This window comes from Entelurus aequoreus, linkage group LG18 (genome assembly GCF_033978785.1).
Source record: "Entelurus aequoreus isolate RoL-2023_Sb linkage group LG18, RoL_Eaeq_v1.1, whole genome shotgun sequence".
In the NCBI taxonomy this organism is placed as follows: Eukaryota; Metazoa; Chordata; class Actinopteri; order Syngnathiformes; family Syngnathidae; genus Entelurus; species Entelurus aequoreus.
In genome coordinates this window covers 28,340,623-28,352,860 of record NC_084748.1, presented here as the reverse complement: position 1 = coordinate 28,352,860, position 12,238 = coordinate 28,340,623, and the positions used below count along the sequence as shown (strand labels likewise).

The 12,238-nt window shown below is 44.0% G+C and overlaps 11 non-coding genes across 11 annotated transcripts; 5 read left to right on the top strand and 6 right to left on the bottom strand.

The window, feature by feature from the left end:
* Positions 1 to 57: 57 nt before the first annotated feature.
* On the top strand, positions 58 to 130 carry trnav-cac (transfer RNA valine (anticodon CAC)). Its single transcript has one exon. It is a non-coding gene; the product is annotated as a tRNA-Val (tRNA).
* A 2,400-nt stretch (positions 131 to 2,530) lies between these two features.
* trnan-guu (transfer RNA asparagine (anticodon GUU)) lies at positions 2,531 to 2,604 on the bottom strand. The gene has a single exon. It is a non-coding gene; the product is annotated as a tRNA-Asn (tRNA).
* Positions 2,605 to 2,826: 222 nt separating this feature from the next.
* On the bottom strand, positions 2,827 to 2,897 carry trnag-gcc (transfer RNA glycine (anticodon GCC)). Its single transcript has one exon. It is a non-coding gene; the product is annotated as a tRNA-Gly (tRNA).
* A 241-nt stretch (positions 2,898 to 3,138) lies between these two features.
* Positions 3,139 to 3,211, top strand: trnav-cac (transfer RNA valine (anticodon CAC)). Its single transcript has one exon. It is a non-coding gene; the product is annotated as a tRNA-Val (tRNA).
* A 1,998-nt stretch (positions 3,212 to 5,209) lies between these two features.
* trnan-guu (transfer RNA asparagine (anticodon GUU)) lies at positions 5,210 to 5,283 on the bottom strand. The gene has a single exon. It is a non-coding gene; the product is annotated as a tRNA-Asn (tRNA).
* Positions 5,284 to 5,817: 534 nt separating this feature from the next.
* On the top strand, positions 5,818 to 5,890 carry trnav-cac (transfer RNA valine (anticodon CAC)). Its single transcript has one exon. It is a non-coding gene; the product is annotated as a tRNA-Val (tRNA).
* Positions 5,891 to 8,478: 2,588 nt separating this feature from the next.
* trnan-guu (transfer RNA asparagine (anticodon GUU)) lies at positions 8,479 to 8,552 on the bottom strand. The gene has a single exon. It is a non-coding gene; the product is annotated as a tRNA-Asn (tRNA).
* A 222-nt stretch (positions 8,553 to 8,774) lies between these two features.
* trnag-gcc (transfer RNA glycine (anticodon GCC)) lies at positions 8,775 to 8,845 on the bottom strand. The gene has a single exon. It is a non-coding gene; the product is annotated as a tRNA-Gly (tRNA).
* Positions 8,846 to 9,086: 241 nt separating this feature from the next.
* On the top strand, positions 9,087 to 9,159 carry trnav-cac (transfer RNA valine (anticodon CAC)). The gene has a single exon. It is a non-coding gene; the product is annotated as a tRNA-Val (tRNA).
* Positions 9,160 to 11,157: 1,998 nt separating this feature from the next.
* On the bottom strand, positions 11,158 to 11,231 carry trnan-guu (transfer RNA asparagine (anticodon GUU)). Its single transcript has one exon. It is a non-coding gene; the product is annotated as a tRNA-Asn (tRNA).
* Positions 11,232 to 11,765: 534 nt separating this feature from the next.
* trnav-cac (transfer RNA valine (anticodon CAC)) lies at positions 11,766 to 11,838 on the top strand. Its single transcript has one exon. It is a non-coding gene; the product is annotated as a tRNA-Val (tRNA).
* Positions 11,839 to 12,238: the final 400 nt, after the last annotated feature.

The following is a 12,238-nucleotide window of genomic DNA, read 5'->3' as shown; positions in this document are numbered from 1 at the left end:
TTTCCGTCGGCCGAAAATGTACTTGTAAGTCTTGATAAAGGTCTGTGACTTGCAGCAGTTTCCATGGTGTAGTGGTTATCACATTCGCCTCACACACGAAAGGTCCCCTGTTCGAAACAGGGTGGAAACAAGGCTTCTTTTACTTTCCTTCTTACGTCTATAAATAAGCAAGGAAAGAAATAATAGCAAGGTCCTGTGTTTCATCATGAAGTAGTTTGCAACATACCTGAGCACCTCATGTACAGCCGAGCTCACACAACACCAAATTTAGAGGGTTCTCATATAGGCAGACCTTTGGCTTCAATATCATGAATGCTGGGTTCCATGAAAATGTCACGCACAAACCTATGAAATTTCTCATTCATTCAAGTCACTGTATTTTCAGGGCGTTGCATCGATTGCAACTGTACTGTGTAGATTGACTTATAAGACGTTTAACCTCTCAGCTAAGCAGGAATCATAAGTGTAATTCCCAAAGATCAGTCAAAGATTCACCTGAAACCTAAATCATAGTAGAGGATGGTTTCGATCCATCGACCTCTGGGTTATGGGCCCAGCACGCTTCCGCTGCCTGTAACTAGAAGATGCTTACTCTGGTGAATATCCACAGAGTTAGAGAAGACAGCTATAGCCTGAATGGGTGTCAGCCTTCCATTTGAATTAAGGATCAGTCAAAGATTCGCTTGAAACCTAAGTCATAGCAGAGGATGGTTTCGATCCATCGACCTCTGGGTTATGGGCCCAGCACGCTTCCGCTGCGCCACTCTGCTGTCTGTAACTCAAAGATGCTTACTCTGGTGAATATCCAAAGAGTTAGAGAAGACAGCTGTAGTCCCAATGGGTGTCAGCCTTCCATTTGAATTAAGAATCAGTCAAAGATTCACCTGAAACCTAAATCATAGTAGAGGATGGTTTCGATCCATCGACCTCTGGGTTATGGGCCCAGCACGCTTCCGCTGCCTGTAACTAGGAGACCCTTACTCTGGTGAATATCCAAAGAGATAGAGAAGACAGCTGTAGTCTGAATGGGTGTCAGCCTTCCATTTGAATTAAGAATCAGTCAAAGATTCGCTTGAAACCTAAGTCATAGCAGAGGATGCTTTCGATCCATCGACCTCTGGGTTATGGGCCCAGCACGCTTCCGCTGCGCCACTCTGCTGTCTGTAACTCGAAGATGCTTACTCTGGTGAATATCCAAAGAGTTAGAGAAGACAGCTGTAGTCCCAATGGGTGTCAGCCTTCCATTTGAATTAAGAATCAGTCAAACATTCACCTGAAACCTAAATCATAGTAGAGGATGGTTTCGATCCATCGACCTCTGGGTTATGGGCCCAGCACGCTTCCGCTGCGCCACTCTGCTGTCTGTAACTAAAAGATGCTTACTCTGGTGAATATCCAAAGAGTTAGAGAAGACAGCTGTAGTCCCAATGGGTGTCAGCCTTCCATTTGAATTAAGAATCAGTCGAAGATTCGCTTGAAACCTAAATCATAGCAGAGGATGGTTTCCATCCATCGACCTCTGGGTTATGGGCCCAGCACGCTTCCGCTGCGCCACTCTGCTGTCTGTAACTCAAAGATGCTTACTCTGGTGAATATCCAAAGAGTTAGAGAAGACAGCTGTAGTCCCAATGGGTGTCAGCCTTCCATTTGAATTAAGAATCAGTCGAAGATTCGCTTGAAACCTAAATCATAACAGAGGATGGTTTCCATCCAACGACCTCTGGGTTATGGGCCCAGCACGCTTCCCCTGCGCCACTCTGCTGTCTGTAACTCCAAGATGCTTACTCTGGTGAATATCCAAAGAGTTAGAGAAGACAGCTGTAGTCCCAATGGGTGTCAGCCTTCCATTTGAATTAAGAATCAGTCGAAGATTCGCTTGAAACCTAAATCATAGCAGAGGATGGTTTCCATCCATCGACCTCTGGGTTATGGGCCCAGCACGCTTCCCCTGCGCCACTCTGCTGTCTGTAACTCCAAGATGCTTACTCTGGTGAATATCCAGACAAACTACTTGTAACAAAGTGATTTGGAACCCATCTGAAGTAGTCTTTCTTTCTGAGTCCTGGTTGTGTCCACATTTTAAATGGCATTTTTTTTAAAGAAAACATTGTAGTAATCATCAAACTCTGTGGATCCATTGGGATTTTATTCAAAACGAATATAATTTAGGCTTACATTCACGTGGTTTGAAAACAAACTGAGAAAGTGTTATGGAACTAACATCAAGACACTGACGGGATTTGAGCCCAACCTCTTCTGCTTAACAGTCAGGCACTTTGACTGACACCAACAGCGCCTGGAAAAAAGTGGGATTTCAACCCGATGCCTATAACCCTTCATTCAATTAATGATAGCCAATTTGAGGCGATAGCATTGATTATCAGTAATTTACATTAGTTTAAACAAGCGTGGCTTGAAAGTTATGTTGCAAACGTAGCACACGTTTTAACTAGAAACTTTTTTGCAAACTTAGAGAAGGACATGGGCTGTACAAGAAAACCCTCGAACCCCCGTGCTCGTGTCAAAATCCCGTCCCTGGGTGGGCTTGAACCACCATCCTCTCAGTTAACAGCCGAACGCGCTGACCGATTGCGCCACAGAGACTGACTAGTTTAAAGGATAAATTACTCCCCAAAAAATTATAAAATCTCATGTTACGATAGCCCGATGTCATTGTCTTTGGATGGGCGTAACTAGAAGTACACTGCTTCAGCATTCGGGGAGTCCAATATGCCTTTTGGGTGGAATGACTGTGTCTTGCGGTTGTCACAAACATTGCATTTGTCCCTTATGAATATTGGTTAAAATGTAACAAAATCATCAGATTGCATTGGCCGGGAATCGGACCCGGGTCTCCCGCGTGGCAGGCGAGAATTCTACCACTGAACCACCAATGCCTGTGGAATAATAGAGATTTATGAACTCGGTTAAGAGGAAGAACGTTTGAAATGCGGGCTGCGACAAACAAAACATGCTACAAAGTGGAACACATTCTACTTGCACAAGGGATATAACAACATCCACAAAAGGCAAGAAATGCAATGCAGCTAGTAACAGCAATAAGACTAGCGAGCACCATGTTTTCCGTCGGCCGAAAATGTACTTGTAAGTCTTGATAAAGGTCTGTGACTTGCAGCAGTTTCCATGGTGTAGTGGTTATCACATTCGCCTCACACGCGAAAGGTCCCCTGTTCGAAACAGGGTGGAAACAAGGCTTCGTTTACTTTCCTTCTTACGTCTATAAATAAGCAAGGAAAGAAATAATAGCAAGGTCCTGTGTTTCATCATGAAGTAGTTTGCAACATACCTGAGCACCACATGTACAGCCGAGCTCACACAACACCAAATTTAGAGGGTTCTCATATAGGCAGACCTTTGGCTTCAATATCATGAATGCTGGGTTCCATGAAAATGTCACGCACAAACCTATGAAATTTCTCATTCATTCAAGTCACTGTATTTTCAGGGCGTTGCATCGATTGCAACTGTACTGTGTAGATTGACTTATAAGACGTTTAACCTCTCAGCTAAGCAGGAATCATAAGTGTAATTCCCAAAGATCAGTCAAAGATTCACCTGAAACCTAAATCATAGTAGAGGATGGTTTCGATCCATCGACCTCTGGGTTATGGGCCCAGCACGCTTCCGCTGCCTGTAACTAGAAGATGCTTACTCTGGTGAATATCCACAGAGTTAGAGAAGACAGCTATAGCCTGAATGGGTGTCAGCCTTCCATTTGAATTAAGGATCAGTCAAAGATTCGCTTGAAGCCTAAGTCATAGCAGAGGATGGTTTCGATCCATCGACCTCTGGGTTATGGGCCCAGCACGCTTCCGCTGCGCCACTCTGCTGTCTGTAACTCAAAGATGCTTACTCTGGTGAATATCCAAAGAGTTAGAGAAGACAGCTGTAGTCCCAATGGGTGTCAGCCTTCCATTTGAATTAAGAATCAGTCAAAGATTCACCTGAAACCTAAATCATAGTAGAGGATGGTTTCGATCCATCGACCTCTGGGTTATGGGCCCAGCACGCTTCCGCTGCCTGTAACTAGAAGACGCTTACTCTGGTGAATATCCAAAGAGTTAGAGAAGACAGCTGTAGTCCCAATGGGTGTCAGCCTTCCATTTGAATTAAGAATCAGTCGAAGATTCGCTTGAAACCTAAATCATAGCAGAGGATGGTTTCCATCCATCGACCTCTGGGTTATGGGCCCAGCACGCTTCCCCTGCGCCACTCTGCTGTCTGTAACTCAAAGATGCTTACTCTGGTGAATATCCAAAGAGTTAGAGAAGACAGCTGTAGTCCCAATGGGTGTCAGCCTTCCATTTGAATTAAGAATCAGTCGAAGATTCGCTTGAAACCTAAATCATAGCAGAGGATGGTTTCACTCCGTCGACCTCTGGGTTATGGGCCCAGCACGCTTCCGCTGCGCCACTCTGCTGTCTGTAACTCAAAGATGCTTACTCTGGTGAATATCCAAAGAGTTAGAGAAGACAGCTGTAGTCCCAATGGGTGTCAGCCTTCCATTTGAATTAAGAATCAGTCGAAGATTCGCTTGAAACCTAAATCATAACACAGGATGGTTTCCATCCAACGACCTCTGGGTTATGGGCCCAGCACGCTTCCCCTGCGCCATTCTGCTGTCTGTAACTCCAAGATGCTTACTCTGGTGAATATCCAGACAAACTACTTGTAACAAAGTGATTTGGAACCCATTTGAAGTAGTCTTTCTTTCTGAGTCCTGGTTGTGTCCACATTTTAAATGGCATTTTTTTTAAAGAAAACATTGTAGTAATCATCAAACTCTTTGGATCCATTGGGATTTTATTCAAAACGAATAGAATTTAGGCTTACATTCACGTGGTTTGAAAACAAACTGAGAAAGTGTAATGGAACTAACATCAAGACACTGACGGGATTTGAGCCCAACCTCTTCTGCTTAACAGTCAGGCACTTTGACTGACACCAACAGCGCCTGGAAAAAAATGGGATTTCAACTCGATGCCTATAACCCTTCATTCAATTAATGATAGCCAATTTGAGGCGATAGCATTGATTATCAGTAATTTACATTAGTTTAAACAAGCTTGGCTTGAAAGTTATGTTGCAAACGTAGCACACATTTTAACTAGAAACTTTTTTGCAAACTTAGAGAAGGACATGGGCTGTACAAGAAAACCCTCGAACCCCCGTGCTCGTGTCAAAATCCCGTCCCTGGGTGGGCTTGAACCACCATCCTCTCAGTTAACAGCCGAACGCGCTGACCGATTGCGCCACAGAGACTGACTAGTTTAAATGATAAATTACTCCCCAAAAAATTATAAAATCTCATGTTACGATAGCCCGATGTCATTGTCTTTGGATGGGCGTAACTAGAAGTACACTGCTTCAGCATTCGGGGAGTCCAATATGCCTTTTGGGTGGAATGACTGTGTCTTGCGGTTGTCAAAAACATTGCTTTTGTCCCTTATGAATATTAGTTAAAATGTAACAAGATCAACGGATTGCATTGGCCGGGAATCGGACACGGGTCTCCCGCGTGGCAGGCGAGAAGTCTACCACTGAACCACCAATGCCTGTGGAGTAATAGAGATTTATGAACTCGGTTAAGAGGAAGAACGTTTGAAATGCGGGCTGCGACAAACAAAACATGCTACAAAGTGGAACACTTTCTACTTGCACAAGGGATATAACAATATCCACAAAAGGCAAGAAATGCAATGCAGCTAGTAACAGCAATAAGACTAGCGAGCACCATGTTTTCCGTCGGCCGAAAATGTACTTGTAAGTCTTGATAAAGGTCTGTGACTTGCAGCAGTTTCCATGGTGTAGTGGTTATCACATTCGCCTCACACGCGAAAGGTCCCCTGTTCGAAACAGGGTGGAAACAAGGCTTCTTTTACTTTCCTTCTTACGTCTATAAATAAGCAAGGAAAGAAATAATAGCAAGGTCCTGTGTTTCATCATGAAGTAGTTTGCAACATACCTGAGCACCTCATGTACAGCCGAGCTCACACAACACCAAATTTAGAGGGTTCTCATATAGGCAGACCTTTGGCTTCAATATCATGAATGCTGGGTTCCATGAAAATGTCACGCACAAACCTATGAAATTTCTCATTCATTCAAGTCACTGTATTTTCAGGGCGTTGCATCGATTGCAACTGTACTGTGTAGATTGACTTATAAGACGTTTAACCTCTCAGCTAAGCAGGAATCATAAGTGTAATTCCCAAAGATCAGTCAAAGATTCACCTGAAACCTAAATCATAGTAGAGGATGGTTTCGATCCATCGACCTCTGGGTTATGGGCCCAGCACGCTTCCGCTGCCTGTAACTAGAAGATGCTTACTCTGGTGAATATCCACAGAGTTAGAGAAGACAGCTATAGCCTGAATGGGTGTCAGCCTTCCATTTGAATTAAGGATCAGTCAAAGATTCGCTTGAAACCTAAGTCATAGCAGAGGATGGTTTCGATCCATCGACCTCTGGGTTATGGGCCCAGCACGCTTCCGCTGCGCCACTCTGCTGTCTGTAACTCAAAGATGCTTACTCTGGTGAATATCCAAAGAGTTAGAGAAGACAGCTGTAGTCCAAATGGGTGTCAGCCTTCCATTTGAATTAAGAATCACTCAAAGATTCACCTGAAACCTAAATCATAGTAGAGGATGGTTTCGATCCATCGACCTCTGGGTTATGGGCCCAGCACGCTTCCGCTGCCTGTAACTAGGAGACGCTTACTCTGGTGAATATCCAAAGAGATAGAGAAGACAGCTGTAGTCTGAATGGGTGTCAGCCTTCCATTTGAATTAAGAATCAGTCAAAGATTCGCTTGAAACCTAAGTCATAGCAGAGGATGCTTTCGATCCATCGACCTCTGGGTTATGGGCCCAGCACGCTTCCGCTGCGCCACTCTGCTGTCTGTAACTCGAAGATGCTTACTCTGGTGAATATCCAAAGAGTTAGAGAAGACAGCTGTAGTCCCAATGGGCGTCAGCCTTCCATTTGAATTAAGAATCAGTCAAAGATTCACCTGAAACCTAAATCATAGTAGAGGATGGTTTCGATCCATCGACCTCTGGGTTATGGGCCCAGCACGCTTCCGCTGCCTGTAACTAGAAGATGCTTACTCTGGTGAATATCCAAAGAGTTAGAGAAGACAGCTGTAGTCTGAATGGGTGTCAGCCTTCCATTTGAATTAAGAATCAGTCAAAGATTCGCTTGAAACCTAAGTCATAGCAGAGGATGGTTTCGATCCATCGACCTCTGGGTTATGGGCCCAGCACGCTTCCGCTGCGCCACTCTGCTGTCTGTAACTAAAAGATGCTTACTCTGGTGAATATCCAAAGAGTTAGAGAAGACAGCTGTAGTCCCAATGGGTGTCAGCCTTCCATTTGAATTAAGAATCAGTCGAAGATTCGCTTGAAACCTAAATCATAGCAGAGGATGGTTTCCATCCATCGACCTCTGGGTTATGGGCCCAGCACGCTTCCGCTGCGCCACTCTGCTGTCTGTAACTCAAAGATGCTTACTCTGGTGAATATCCAAAGAGTTAGAGAAGACAGCTGTAGTCCCAATGGGTGTCAGCCTTCCATTTGAATTAAGAATCAGTCGAAGATTCGCTTGAAACCTAAATCATAACAGAGGATGGTTTCCATCCAACGACCTCTGGGTTATGGGCCCAGCACGCTTCCCCTGCGCCACTCTGCTGTCTGTAACTCCAAGATGCTTACTCTGGTGAATATCCAAAGAGTTAGAGAAGACAGCTGTAGTCCCAATGGGTGTCAGCCTTCCATTTGAATTAAGAATCAGTCGAAGATTCGCTTGAAACCTAAATCATAGCAGAGGATGGTTTCCATCCATCGACCTCTGGGTTATGGGCCCAGCACGCTTCCCCTGCGCCACTCTGCTGTCTGTAACTCCAAGATGCTTACTCTGGTGAATATCCAGACAAACTACTTGTAACAAAGTGATTTGGAACCCATCTGAAGTAGTCTTTCTTTCTGAGTCCTGGTTGTGTCCACATTTTAAATGGCATTTTTTTTAAAGAAAACATTGTAGTAATCATCAAACTCTGTGGATCCATTGGGATTTTATTCAAAACGAATATAATTTAGGCTTACATTCACGTGGTTTGAAAACAAACTGAGAAAGTGTTATGGAACTAACATCAAGACACTGACGGGATTTGAGCCCAACCTCTTCTGCTTAACAGTCAGGCACTTTGACTGACACCAACAGCGCCTGGAAAAAAGTGGGATTTCAACCCGATGCCTATAACCCTTCATTCAATTAATGATAGCCAATTTGAGGCGATAGCATTGATTATCAGTAATTTACATTAGTTTAAACAAGCGTGGCTTGAAAGTTATGTTGCAAACGTAGCACACGTTTTAACTAGAAACTTTTTTGCAAACTTAGAGAAGGACATGGGCTGTACAAGAAAACCCTCGAACCCCCGTGCTCGTGTCAAAATCCCGTCCCTGGGTGGGCTTGAACCACCATCCTCTCAGTTAACAGCCGAACGCGCTGACCGATTGCGCCACAGAGACTGACTAGTTTAAAGGATAAATTACTCCCCAAAAAATTATAAAATCTCATGTTACGATAGCCCGATGTCATTGTCTTTGGATGGGCGTAACTAGAAGTACACTGCTTCAGCATTCGGGGAGTCCAATATGCCTTTTGGGTGGAATGACTGTGTCTTGCGGTTGTCACAAACATTGCATTTGTCCCTTATGAATATTGGTTAAAATGTAACAAAATCATCAGATTGCATTGGCCGGGAATCGGACCCGGGTCTCCCGCGTGGCAGGCGAGAATTCTACCACTGAACCACCAATGCCTGTGGAATAATAGAGATTTATGAACTCGGTTAAGAGGAAGAACGTTTGAAATGCGGGCTGCGACAAACAAAACATGCTACAAAGTGGAACACATTCTACTTGCACAAGGGATATAACAACATCCACAAAAGGCAAGAAATGCAATGCAGCTAGTAACAGCAATAAGACTAGCGAGCACCATGTTTTCCGTCGGCCGAAAATGTACTTGTAAGTCTTGATAAAGGTCTGTGACTTGCAGCAGTTTCCATGGTGTAGTGGTTATCACATTCGCCTCACACGCGAAAGGTCCCCTGTTCGAAACAGGGTGGAAACAAGGCTTCGTTTACTTTCCTTCTTACGTCTATAAATAAGCAAGGAAAGAAATAATAGCAAGGTCCTGTGTTTCATCATGAAGTAGTTTGCAACATACCTGAGCACCACATGTACAGCCGAGCTCACACAACACCAAATTTAGAGGGTTCTCATATAGGCAGACCTTTGGCTTCAATATCATGAATGCTGGGTTCCATGAAAATGTCACGCACAAACCTATGAAATTTCTCATTCATTCAAGTCACTGTATTTTCAGGGCGTTGCATCGATTGCAACTGTACTGTGTAGATTGACTTATAAGACGTTTAACCTCTCAGCTAAGCAGGAATCATAAGTGTAATTCCCAAAGATCAGTCAAAGATTCACCTGAAACCTAAATCATAGTAGAGGATGGTTTCGATCCATCGACCTCTGGGTTATGGGCCCAGCACGCTTCCGCTGCCTGTAACTAGAAGATGCTTACTCTGGTGAATATCCACAGAGTTAGAGAAGACAGCTATAGCCTGAATGGGTGTCAGCCTTCCATTTGAATTAAGGATCAGTCAAAGATTCGCTTGAAGCCTAAGTCATAGCAGAGGATGGTTTCGATCCATCGACCTCTGGGTTATGGGCCCAGCACGCTTCCGCTGCGCCACTCTGCTGTCTGTAACTCAAAGATGCTTACTCTGGTGAATATCCAAAGAGTTAGAGAAGACAGCTGTAGTCCCAATGGGTGTCAGCCTTCCATTTGAATTAAGAATCAGTCAAAGATTCACCTGAAACCTAAATCATAGTAGAGGATGGTTTCGATCCATCGACCTCTGGGTTATGGGCCCAGCACGCTTCCGCTGCCTGTAACTAGAAGACGCTTACTCTGGTGAATATCCAAAGAGTTAGAGAAGACAGCTGTAGTCCCAATGGGTGTCAGCCTTCCATTTGAATTAAGAATCAGTCGAAGATTCGCTTGAAACCTAAATCATAGCAGAGGATGGTTTCCATCCATCGACCTCTGGGTTATGGGCCCAGCACGCTTCCCCTGCGCCACTCTGCTGTCTGTAACTCAAAGATGCTTACTCTGGTGAATATCCAAAGAGTTAGAGAAGACAGCTGTAGTCCCAATGGGTGTCAGCCTTCCATTTGAATTAAGAATCAGTCGAAGATTCGCTTGAAACCTAAATCATAGCAGAGGATGGTTTCACTCCGTCGACCTCTGGGTTATGGGCCCAGCACGCTTCCGCTGCGCCACTCTGCTGTCTGTAACTCAAAGATGCTTACTCTGGTGAATATCCAAAGAGTTAGAGAAGACAGCTGTAGTCCCAATGGGTGTCAGCCTTCCATTTGAATTAAGAATCAGTCGAAGATTCGCTTGAAACCTAAATCATAACAGAGGATGGTTTCCATCCAACGACCTCTGGGTTATGGGCCCAGCACGCTTCCCCTGCGCCATTCTGCTGTCTGTAACTCCAAGATGCTTACTCTGGTGAATATCCAGACAAACTACTTGTAACAAAGTGATTTGGAACCCATTTGAAGTAGTCTTTCTTTCTGAGTCCTGGTTGTGTCCACATTTTAAATGGCATTTTTTTTAAAGAAAACATTGTAGTAATCATCAAACTCTTTGGATCCATTGGGATTTTATTCAAAACGAATAGAATTTAGGCTTACATTCACGTGGTTTGAAAACAAACTGAGAAAGTGTAATGGAACTAACATCAAGACACTGACGGGATTTGAGCCCAACCTCTTCTGCTTAACAGTCAGGCACTTTGACTGACACCAACAGCGCCTGGAAAAAAATGGGATTTCAACTCGATGCCTATAACCCTTCATTCAATTAATGATAGCCAATTTGAGGCGATAGCATTGATTATCAGTAATTTACATTAGTTTAAACAAGCTTGGCTTGAAAGTTATGTTGCAAACGTAGCACACATTTTAACTAGAAACTTTTTTGCAAACTTAGAGAAGGACATGGGCTGTACAAGAAAACCCTCGAACCCCCGTGCTCGTGTCAAAATCCCGTCCCTGGGTGGGCTTGAACCACCATCCTCTCAGTTAACAGCCGAACGCGCTGACCGATTGCGCCACAGAGACTGACTAGTTTAAATGATAAATTACTCCCCAAAAAATTATAAAATCTCATGTTACGATAGCCCGATGTCATTGTCTTTGGATGGGCGTAACTAGAAGTACACTGCTTCAGCATTCGGGGAGTCCAATATGCCTTTTGGGTGGAATGACTGTGTCTTGCGGTTGTCAAAAACATTGCTTTTGTCCCTTATGAATATTAGTTAAAATGTAACAAGATCAACGGATTGCATTGGCCGGGAATCGGACACGGGTCTCCCGCGTGGCAGGCGAGAAGTCTACCACTGAACCACCAATGCCTGTGGAGTAATAGAGATTTATGAACTCGGTTAAGAGGAAGAACGTTTGAAATGCGGGCTGCGACAAACAAAACATGCTACAAAGTGGAACACTTTCTACTTGCACAAGGGATATAACAATATCCACAAAAGGCAAGAAATGCAATGCAGCTAGTAACAGCAATAAGACTAGCGAGCACCATGTTTTCCGTCGGCCGAAAATGTACTTGTAAGTCTTGATAAAGGTCTGTGACTTGCAGCAGTTTCCATGGTGTAGTGGTTATCACATTCGCCTCACACGCGAAAGGTCCCCTGTTCGAAACAGGGTGGAAACAAGGCTTCTTTTACTTTCCTTCTTACGTCTATAAATAAGCAAGGAAAGAAATAATAGCAAGGTCCTGTGTTTCATCATGAAGTAGTTTGCAACATACCTGAGCACCTCATGTACAGCCGAGCTCACACAACACCAAATTTAGAGGGTTCTCATATAGGCAGACCTTTGGCTTCAATATCATGAATGCTGGGTTCCATGAAAATGTCACGCACAAACCTATGAAATTTCTCATTCATTCAAGTCACTGTATTTTCAGGGCGTTGCATCGATTGCAACTGTACTGTGTAGATTGACTTATAAGACGTTTAACCTCTCAGCTAAGCAGGAATCATAAGTGTAATTCCCAAAGATCAGTCAAAGATTCACCTGAAACCTAAATCATAGTAGAGGATGGTTTCGAT